The sequence below is a fragment of the Apodemus sylvaticus genome, chromosome 15 (genome assembly GCF_947179515.1).
Source record: "Apodemus sylvaticus chromosome 15, mApoSyl1.1, whole genome shotgun sequence".
Classification (NCBI taxonomy): domain Eukaryota; kingdom Metazoa; phylum Chordata; class Mammalia; order Rodentia; family Muridae; genus Apodemus; species Apodemus sylvaticus.
In genome coordinates, this window is record NC_067486.1 from 87,608,316 (window position 1) to 87,616,544 (window position 8,229).

General features: G+C 49.6%; 1 pseudogene; it reads left to right on the forward strand.

The window, feature by feature from the left end:
- The first annotated feature begins 265 nt into the window (after nucleotides 1-265).
- On the forward strand, nucleotides 266-1,341 carry LOC127665689 (secreted frizzled-related sequence protein 4-like; annotated as a pseudogene).
- The last annotated feature ends 6,888 nt before the right edge of the window (nucleotides 1,342-8,229 follow it).

An 8,229-nucleotide genomic window follows, 5' to 3' on the forward strand; every position in this document is an offset into this window, starting at 1 on the left:
CTACAATGGCCATTGCCCACAGCACTCTGAGCTGCCGGGCCCAAGACTGGAGCTTTCCATGCGGGTCGGTGCTGAGTGCTGGCGCTGCTGGCGCTGGTGTGCCCAGGGGGCATCTACAGCCAAAGCCCCAGAACTCCCCAACAGTGCGGACTGGAGCTCCAGCAGGAAAGCTCACTCCACTGGCCCTAGGTAGAGATGAGGAGAGCAGCCCGGCTGGAAGTAAAAGGTCCTCCCAGCAGGGACTGCAGCCCAGGAGGACAGCGCCATGATCTTCTCCGCCCTGGTGGCTTCATGCCTGTGGCTGTGCCTGGCGCTGGGAGCTCGGGGAGAGCCATGCGAGGCAGTGTGCATCCCCAAGTGCAGGCACAAGCCCTGGAAGGTCACCCAGATGCCCAACCACCTGCACCACAGCACTCAGGAGAACGCCATCCTTGCTATCTAGCAGTATGAGGAGCTAGTGGACCTGAACTGCAGCTCCGTGCTGCACTTCTTCCTTTGTGCCATGTACGCACAAATCTGTACCCTGGAGATCCTGCAGGATCCCGCCGAGCCCTGAAAGTCTGTGTGCCAGCGAGCATGTGACGACTGTGAGCCCCTCATGAAGATGTATAACCACAGCTGGCCAGAGAGCCTGGCCTGCGGTGAGCTGCCGGCCTATGACCCTGGAGTGTGCATCTCTCCCAAGGCAATAGTCGCTGACCTTCCGGAAGATGTAAAGTGGATAGACATCACACCAGATATGGTGGTGCAAGAAAGGTCCTTTGATGCGGACTGTAAACGTCTGAGCCCTGATCAGTGCAAGTGCAAGAAGGTGAAGCCAACCTTGGCAACAAATATGAGCAAAAAGTACAGCTATGTTATTCATGCCAAAATAAAAGCCGTCCAGAGGAGTGGTTGCAATGGGGTCACAACTGTGGTAGATGTGAAAGAGATCTTCAAGTCCTCCTCACCTATATCCCTCGAATGCAAGTCCCTCTCATCACCAATTCCTCCTGCCAGTGTCCACACATCCTGCCCCATCAAGATGTCCTAATGATGTGTTATGAGTGGCATTCAAGAATGATGCTTCTTGAAAATTGTTTAGTTGAGAAATGGGGAGATCAACTCAGTAGAAGGTCCATACAGTGGGAAGAGAGACTTCGGGAACAGCAGAGAACAATTCAGGACAAGCAGCAAACAGCCAGCTGCCCTAGTCACAGTAAACCCCCAAAGCCAAAGGGAGGGTCACCTGCTCCCAAACCTGCCAGTCCTAAGAAGAACATCAAAGCGAGAAGTGACCCCAAAAGTCAAACCCGAAGAAAGGTGCAAGCTAATTACTTTCCAAGATGGAGCCACCTTTGAAGGAGAAGGTGGTGCTGCCTGGAACAGCCTACAGAACGCCACCCACCACTTGCCTTAAGGACCCTCTGGGGTTCTTTTTATAGACACATCTTGCAGCATTTCTCTTAGTGATGGCTTCAGTGTTTCACATTAAGTCACAGAGCCCTGTTATTTGTTGGTTTCCTGGTATGGAAAGTAGAAGAGGGAAAGTTGGGGAAGGGCGCCTGCATTCAGTGCTCTGTGTGCATACTGTGTGCAAACTTCAGTTTTGGGAATTTGACCTATAATGTATGTACATTGTAAAGTTCACATGCTATGTCAAACAAAACTTTTTTGACAAAAATATTGAATATCCTTTAACTTCTGTTAGGAAGTTAGTGATATATTAAATGTTATTGAAAACATGTTTTTGACAAAGGCAGGAGGAATGGTACTTAAAAGATCTTCATGTGTGTGGTCCGTAGGAAGGTTTTTCAGATGAGTGTGGCTTTGAAAAGTTTAGAGTTATGGGATGTGGGAAATGGTGATGTGTGTTTGTCAGACTTTCAATTCTGTCTTTACCTAGAAACTTTGAAAAGAAAGCTAAAAATGACAAGTAAAGAGGGGCAGACTGTCAAGGTCTATGTTCTTGTCATCTGGCTACCACACCATCCGGGAGATGCTCCTCACCAGTTACCCAGGGGCCGCCCCACAAACGGTATTCTTTCTTCCTCTATGACTAAAGCAATAAAGAGCCATCTTGGATAATAATAAAACAGAAGAAGAAGAAGTCGGGAAACTGCCTTTTTTTAAGCCTGTTCTTTTCTTTTCCTCCTTTCACCCAAGTTTTACTCCCAGCAATAAGTGTTATGGGGAGACATCGAGTCCGTCTGTTGGTGGCACTAGGGGCAGGCTGGTGGCACCGCAACACCCCTTCCCCCATCTTGCCTACAAGTTGCATGACCTGCATTGGAATCCACGGGGTGCGGTGGGGCAGGGAGAATCCTTTCAGATCCTGGATGCTGTTGAATTCAATGTATTTTCCTCCCTTGCCTGCCCTTCCCAAGCTAGGGGAGGAGAGAGCTGCCTTCTTCTGCATGAGAATGCTTAGGGTGTCTGCCTGCTGGGACTCCCCTAATCCGTTCTTCTCCTTTCTCACAGCAAAATCTCAGGTTTTCTCAGGAAAAAGCTCACATTTCGCATATTTACATTTGCATTTTATTTTTAAAACAATCCTATCAAGGCAAAAATCTGTGTGGGGGGACATACTTCTCTCCCAACCAGGTCTAAACTTGCCTGGAAGGCTGCACCTGTTTTGAGCCCCTACCAGAAAGGGTGTTTGTGGGGGATGGAAAGAGGAAGTTCTGTGGCTCCCAAATCATTGGGAGAGAGCAGTCTGCCCGCCCCCTCACCAGGCTGCCAGCTCGGCGCACCCGATGGCTGAGCCCAAGAAGCTGGCCTCAAAGATGCTGGTGCAGTGCTTGTCAAAAAATGCCCTTCAGGTCTCAATTTCCTGGCCGGCCATTTCTTTAGCTTGCAAGGCTCGCCCTGGGTCACCTCGGTTCTCCAGAGCAGTTCTGCAGGCGCTCCTTCCCTCTCTCTCTCCCTTTCTACTCCCTGCTTGCCCAAGGCTGAACCCAAAACGCACCGCCAAGAAGGAGCAATAGACTTGGGGGCACTCAGTGCACCCCGCCCCACAGTCCCCTCCCAAGTCGAGCTCGGCTCCTGGACTCTTGATTACCCAGATGAGTGTCATTCAGATCTAGGTCTGCAGGTCTGCAGCCTGCGTCCCTGGCTGCCTCGCTGGGGTTCCTGTGTGCTCCTGTTCCCTGTCACTGTCTGCGAGCCCGAGCCCCTCACCCAGGCTGGAGAGCACCCCAGTCACCTCAGCCACACTCATTTCACTTCCTCCCGTGGAGGAGTTTGCAGCAAAACCGGGCAGCACCAGGCCAGGAAGTGGAAGGGAGAGAGCAATTCCCTTCGCTCAGCCAGCTTGCCAACTCTCCCTCCCCGAGGCCGACCCTCTGAATCCCAACTGCAACTTTTCCTTTCCCTCTGTTTTTCCCCTCAACTGCAGCCAGCGGGCGGGCAGCGGCTGTGGGTGGCAGAACAGCAAAAGCCAAGAGCTGGCGAGTGGGTGGGTGGGTGGGGAAGTGGGAGGGAGAGGAAGGGCGGATAGAGAGGGGTGAGGAGAGGGGAGGGTGGGTGAGATTCTGCTCTCCTGCCACTCCCAGCCCGTGCGCGGGGGGGGGGGGGGGGGGGGGGGGGGGGAGGGAGGTGGGAGGGAGGAGGCCACGAGGAGGAAAGGGAGGAGGCAGGGGAGGAGGGAGGGGAGGAGGGAGGGAGGGAGCCAAGGAAGATGCTCCAATAATCTGCGTGTTTCCTAAGGCTTGGAGCACTTGTACATTTCTGCAGGCGCATAGCTAGCCAATTAAGGCGGCTGCTGCAGCTCTGACTGCATCTTCCTTCTCTTCTTCCTTCAGCTCCGTGCCTGTGCACATGAGTGTGTACGACTGTGTGTTGCAGGTTGTCCATTTTAGTTCTGCCCAGGAGGTGGGACTTGGTGACTTTAGCACCATCTTTTTTCTTTTTATTATTATTATTATTATTGCTTCCCCACCGTCTGTTGCTGCAACTCTGCAAAGCCTCGGACTCGGAGTAGGAGGGCTTGCCTCCTTTTCAGAGCTCCTGGACCCCGCAAGCAGGCGAGCGCCAACCTGGCCACCACACCTGGCAGAACGCGCCACAAGAGGGACCCAAGGCTCCCACCCAGTGGGGCAGCAGTTGAGGTGGCCAGGATGGTTTCCTGTGCTGAAGGATTTTGCATCTGATCATTAGGCATTTCAAAGAGAGGCCCCCGTTCCCCTTCCCCCCCTCCCTCGCTGTCTTTGTTTCCTTACCCCCCCACCCTGTTCTCCCCCACTCCCCCCACCCCACCTCTTTCTCTCTCTCTCTCTCTCTCTTTCTCTCTCTCTCTCTCTCTCTCTCTCTCTCTCTCTCTCTCTCTCTCTCTCTCTCTCTCTCTTCCTCCTCCTCCTCCTCCTCCTCCTCCTCCTCCTCCTCCTCCTCTTTTTTAGAACTAGAGATCAGAGGTGGATGTCTCTCTTCGCCAGCCAAGTGTAGTTTCTGGTGGATTTTCTGGCTTGGAAGAGTCTGCCTGGACCTTGTGGGCTCCCTGCTGTCTTGCCCTGCAGGTTGTGTCTGCAGCAAGACTGAGATCAATTGCTGGCTGCCAGAGGATGAGAACCTCTTCCCTCTCCTGGAAGGGCAGGATTCAGGGAACAGCAATGGGAACGCCAGCATCAATGTCATGGACATCTCAAGGAATATCACTTCCATGGAAGTCAGGTGGCCGCTGCCCAGCCCGCCCCGCCCCGCCCCAGCTCTGCATCTCCCTCTTGCCCCCACCCCCACCCCCTGCCCTTGAACCGGCCCTGTGCTCCCCAGCTTGCCTCTGTTCGCAGCCCACCCAGTGCATCAGGCTCGTCCTGGCTAGGGAGATGCTGCAGAGCTGTGTGTTCCAGGTGACTCCAGCCCCAGCCAGGTGCAATCCGATGATGCTGGGGAACCTGGGGCCCAGCTCCTTTCCCTGCCCCCACCCTCTCCAGGCTCTTTTCCAGGGTGCGAATTGGTTTCTTTGCCCCCCACTAAAGAGCAACAGTTTGGCTAGGCTCAAGTGGAATAAAGTGGAGGCTGCTCAGTTTCCAGACTGGTGGTGGCAGATAGAGGCCAGCAGAGGCAATGCTTGCCTGAGGAGACAAGGTGACAGATAGAGACTGCTTGGGAACCAACCCAGATTTCTTGTTTTTAACTGTTTCCTTTTGGAGGCAGCAAAACATGCCAATAAGTAAACAAGTTGGATGCTGGCTTCTCCCTAGGAGACTTTGGACCTGTTCAGGCCATCATGGACGCCTACCTCTTTGCTTTTCCTACCCCCAACCCTGCCTCCTTCTCCAACCCCATTTTGTGCATTTCTGAGACATCCCCCACCTCTTTCCCACCCTCATCTGCATCTGGGCGCCTACAGACCCTTTCCTGGCTTGGACTTCCATAACTGCCCAGGATAATTCTGAATCAGGCTGTTGGAGGGAGAAGAGAGAAGAGGGCCTGGCTTCGGGGAAGGGATTTCTTTCACAGTTCTGGCCCAATGACTGCAGTGGATCAAATAGTGCCCCCCCACCCCCCACAGTTCATGCTCATGTGGATTCCTTTGCAAACAGTGCCTTTGCAGATGTAGGGACTTGAGATGAGGTTGTGCAGTGCTGCTGAGACAGGTCCCAACCCCATGACTGGAGTCCTCATTAAGGCCATTTGAAGACTCAGATGTGTCCATAGGATGTTTGAGCAGAGAGACTGGAGTGAGACATCTACAAGTCAGAGTATGGGAAGGGTGGACAGAAACCACAAGGAGATGCTGGAGGCAAGGGAAGGCTTCTCTGCAATACTCTGAGGGAACAAAACCCTCCTCACACTTAAGATCCAGACTCCTTCAGAACTGTGAGGTGCACTCTGGTGACCCAGCTTGTGACACATCACACGGCAGCCTCAGGAGCCCGTGAAGGATTCTAGGGACATGGATGGTTGGCCATGGATACATAACCTTATTTCCATCCCCATGGAGATGAGTGGCCTTAGGGGATGCTCACCGATCCCTTCAAGTCTTGTTTTCATCTCTGACACAGAAGTATTTTCTTACATGGCTGTGTGAGCAGAGTGTTAAGAATTCCAAAATACAGGGCTGGAGAGATGGCTCAGTGGTTAAGAGCACTGACTGCTCTTCCAAAGGTCCTGAGTTAAGTTCCCAGCAACTGCATGGTGGCTCACAATCATCTGTAATGGGGTCTGATGCCCTCTTCTCTGTGTCTGAAGAGAGCAACAGTGTACTCACATACATAAAATAAATAAATCTTTAAAAAAAGAAAATAATTTCAAAATAGGGGCTGGAGAGATGGCTCAGAGGTTAAGAGCACTGACTGCTCTTCCAGAGGTCCTGAGTCAATTCCCAGCAACCACATGGGGACTCACAACCATCTATAAGGATATCTGATCCCTCTTCTTGTGTGTCTGAAGTTAGCTACAGTGTACTCACATTAAAAAAATAAATAAATATTATTTAAAAAAAAGAATGTCAAAATAATGATAATGGAGCACATAAGGAAGTGTTAGGGACCTTCTGGGGGAGGAATCCATCCCAGTATCTGGACACATATGCCAACAGTGCTGAGGCTGAGATGTCCTGCTCCTTGAGTTGACTCTCTTCTAGTTTTGGTTTTGTGCATGTCCAGCTGGAAATCAGTGCCCCAAATTTTTATCTGATGAGAGTCACATTTACTTAGGTCTTGGATTTTTATCATATTTTTAACCCATGATCATATTGTGTTATTGTCAAAGGAATTTTTGAAGATGTGATTAAAAATAATAGTGACTTGACATTGACATAATCAAAAGAGAGGCCATGTGATTGGGCTCAATCTCACTACATTCCTCTAAAAGCAGAGTGTTCTTTATGGCTGGTGACAGATGGAGAGAGGTCAGAGAAATTTGAAACTTGGGACTGATTTAGAGTGCCCTTGCTGACTTTGAAGATGATGAGCTGCAAAGAAGGCCTTGAGAGAAGACTTTTCATGCTGAGTGTGAGCTCTGATCAACAGTCAACAAGGCTTCTGCCCTATAGCTGCATGAAAAAGTTCACTCACTGTCTACAACCAGAAACAATTTAGAATGGGCTTTCTCCCCAGCCCTCCCATACTGGCACTGGGTTTCAGATTTTAAGTCGAGAACCCACTCATCTGTATGGACTTCTGACCCACAGAACCATAAGATGATACAGTGCTCTTTTAAACCCTTTTTCTTCTAGTAATTCTCTGGCTAAAATTAGCAAATTAATATAGCCCATTGAAGTGTCAGCTATTAACTCCTTAAGTGTTTTGTAACTAGGAACTCTGGAAGTGGATGATTCCAAACATGAAAATAAATGAGTGTATGTGAGGTATCTATCTAGTGGTAGAGGAAAATGACTTGGCTTAGAGGATATGGTTAGCATGCCTTTCTGACAGTTTCAGGAGAGATGTGATGCCTCCTATACATAAAAAAAAAAGCAAGGGACTTTTTTTTTAAAAAAAAGTTATGATCACTGTTGAGATTTTAAAAGATCATCTTTACCCTTCTCTTCTCTCTTTATGTTTTAAGTTTTAGGAATTCTCTAGAAAAATGCAGAGAGATGTCAATAAAAAAATTGTACTGAGCTACCTAATGACCCTCTAAGTGACAAAACACTACACTAGAAGTTGAGTAAACTCAATCTGAAATTCATATTTTAATAGGGGCATCTGAACATGTTGACTCTATCAACCAATAGGGAAATAAAACATGCATTGTGGGATGAAGTTACCTTGGACAATAACCATTCTGCTAACATTCAAGAATATTTAGAAAACAGCTGTGATAGTATAGGATGGTATATTCATTCACAATGTAAGTGAGTCTGTCTTCAGGCAAGAACAACAATACTATTATCTTTGTGGTCTGAGGCAATACTACAAGGGGAAAGAGCAGAAGGTAGAGAGAAGAGAAGAGATCATGGGGTAGGAACCTTGAAAACATGGCCATGAGGGCTGGCCAGTTGGAGTAAGAGCAGCCTAGATGAATATGACAAATCATATTGTGGGATTATTGGCAGGGAGGTCAACATAACAGCAGAGAGGGTAGATATCTGCCCAGCTCTAGTGCTCACTAAGCCTTTTTATTAATATGAAAATTTTAGGTCTCTCATCTAGGAATTGAATGATCAAAGGAGTTGTAGAAACCTTCAGCTGAGGAGCCCCAGGGACTACTGTCACGGAGAACCACTTGAGTAGTGGCTCTGAGGCTCCTGACACCTCATAAACTGCCACATAGCCGTCTGTGGATTAGAGGGGGAAATCAGTGGTG